A 2,736-nucleotide genomic window follows, 5' to 3' on the forward strand; every position below is an offset into this window, starting at 1 on the left:
AATGCAGTGTGAGATCTCAGCTCACTGCAGCCTCCGCCTCCCAGGTTCCTGTGATTCTCCTGCCTCAGTCTCCCAAGTAGCTGAGATTACAGGTGCCTGCCTACCACCACGCCTGGCTAATGTTTGCATTTTAGTAGAGATGGGGTTACACCACGTTGGCCAGGCTGGTTTTAAACTCCTGGCCTCAAATGATCCACCCACCTCAGCCTCCCAAAGTGCTGGGATTATAGGTGTGAGCCACTGTGCTAGGCCTGCTAGGTCATTTTAAAGTTAGGAAGCACCTTACATATCCAGTCTTCTGAAGATTTGATCTATGAGAACCACGCCTTGGATACTTTTGTTGTATTTTAGATAGCATCTGGCAGCAATGAATTCTCCTGCCAGAAAGTAGGATTCATTCATTTCACGTTTGGCCAATTGTGACCATGTCCTTGTGTGCCAGACCTGTGTGGTTCTCACTGCACACAAAGGCAGACTGAGCCTTTCAAAACACTCTGCAGGGAGAAACGGTGGTGATGTTAGCATGCACGTTCAATTCATCAGTGCCCCCATGTTTCTTTCTGGAGTGCAAATTGCTGCCTAGTGATTTGCTCCGCTAAGAGTCATGCAATATGGTGAAAACTAACAAGGACACAGTCTGAATATGGCCTTTTCACAAGTGTTAGACACAAGCTCCCGTAGAGAGAGGAAGAGAGCAGGCCGACCACTGGCTCCGTCCCCATCAGGTTGTACAACTGGTGTTGAGTGTATCCTCACAGGGGTCCTTGTTCTGGCATGACAAGGATGAGTGACCTTGCCTATATGGCGGTGCAATCATCAAAATGATCTGGAAGTCGCCCTGGGTTGCCCGAACAAAGCTGGCTGGGGCCTCCCCTCCCATCCGGGCCTTGCTTCCAGTAGAGCTGACAGCTTCCCTTCCCTTAGCCAGGGAATGTGACTCCCCTGAGCCCAGGGTTCCCAAGTGCAGGCAGCTGGCATTCTGTGTCCTGGAAGCATAGCAGCCACACCCAGACTGCCTTGGAGCCAAGTAGCCTGTTTTTTCCCTACTGACAGGCTTGCCTTCTATGTTTTATAAAGAGGGAGACCGTGGGGGAAGGCACCCTTCGTTGGAATGTAGAACCACCTGTCTAGAGACACACCACTGCCCAAGCACACCTCTGGGTAGAGGGAGGACCAGACCCAAGACTTCACTCCTGCCAACATAGCCTGTTCCCCGAGCGAGACGTTCAGTTCCTTCTGAACACTGGTGCATCTGTGAGAAACAAACTCACCCGTCCAAACCCAAAGAACGGACTCAGGGACCCGGAGAATAGCAAAAGTGAGACTTCTAATGACGGTCTTGCAAGATTGGTTGTCTGATGGGTAGGCACACCCAGTGCAGTTTCAACAAGCAATTTATCCCCTAGTGTGCAGGTCCCTCCCCAAGTTCCTCACAGGTTGAGCTCTATGGGCTCACAATCTTCCCAGACATCACCTATTGGTTGTTGGGCAGGGGTTTTAGGTGTCTTTTTAGGGTTGTCCTGCTGCATTTTGTTGCAGCCCACAATGCACTGCAATCCTAGTAAGCTCAGGGGCTCTTCAAGCATTTGACTTATGAGCTAAGTAGATGGGCAGGCTGATAAGAATAGACAAAATGAGTTATTTTACAGGCAAGTAAACTTTCATCTTAGACTAAATTTGATTTGGTGAGGGCAATGAAGGGGGAGTGGAGAAAGGGGGAAGGGGGAAGCTGACAAGCAGGCATTGACAATCCAAGCAGGGACCTAGTGTATCCTGTTTCTTCTGTAGTTTGCTGACCTAAGCCGATTCAAGGCAATTTGTCTTGGAAATAGATCACTGCATACATTACTTCCTTCACGTCACCGCACTTGCATCACAATTTGGGGCTTGACCTGACCACCAGCTGTTTCCTTCTCTCAAGTTTTAGTCACAAAATCTTATAAGCAAGGTAATGAAGGAAAGAGGCGCCTGCCTCCATGTTGTAGGAAACAGCCTCTAGAAACCCAAAGACTGCCCTTGCTGCTTATCTAAAACCGCCTGGAAGAGGCATGCTGGTCACAGGACAGTCCTATGTGTCCTTTGTGTTTTGCCATTTTTTCCGTGAATTAAAGCGTATGATTCTTCTCTACCTGTGAGTCTCACAGGATTCAAGCTCAACACATCCAGCTCAGAGTTCACATGCCCTTTCCCCGGCCTGGCCTCAAACCTGACCCTTCCCCACTGACCCTATGCTCAGCCAACAGCCCTGTCATCACTAAACACACAAGCTCAGAGCCCAGCTTCATCCTGGAATTGCCCTGCTTCCCACCCTGACATCCAAGTGTTCGCAAAAATGTCCAGGTTTTAAGACCAGGTGTGGTGCCTCACACCTGTAATTCTAACATTTTGGATGCCAAAGCAGGAGAATCGCTTGAGGTCAGGAGTTCAAAACCAGCCTTGAACAACATAGTGAGACCCTCTCAAAGGAAAAAGAAAATGTCCATGTTTCACCATGTCCTCCACTATTCCCCAACTCCAGGTTTCCAGCTGACACCTCCTAAGTGCCTGTCAGCTTCCACTCTTGTCCCAGGAAGTCTATTCTCCATGCTGTGGCCTCAGGAACTTGAAGGTGTACATTCTACAGTGTGGCCCACACACCAAGCCTAGCGTCCTCCCTTGGATCCTGAGAGCTCTCTGAATACCCACAGATCCTTTCTGCAGCCTCCAGGTCTGTAGGGCCTGGCCCTGCTTCCTGCC

The sequence above is a fragment of the Mandrillus leucophaeus genome, unplaced genomic scaffold (genome assembly GCF_000951045.1).
Source record: "Mandrillus leucophaeus isolate KB7577 unplaced genomic scaffold, Mleu.le_1.0 Scaffold69, whole genome shotgun sequence".
In the NCBI taxonomy this organism is placed as follows: Eukaryota; Metazoa; Chordata; class Mammalia; order Primates; family Cercopithecidae; genus Mandrillus; species Mandrillus leucophaeus.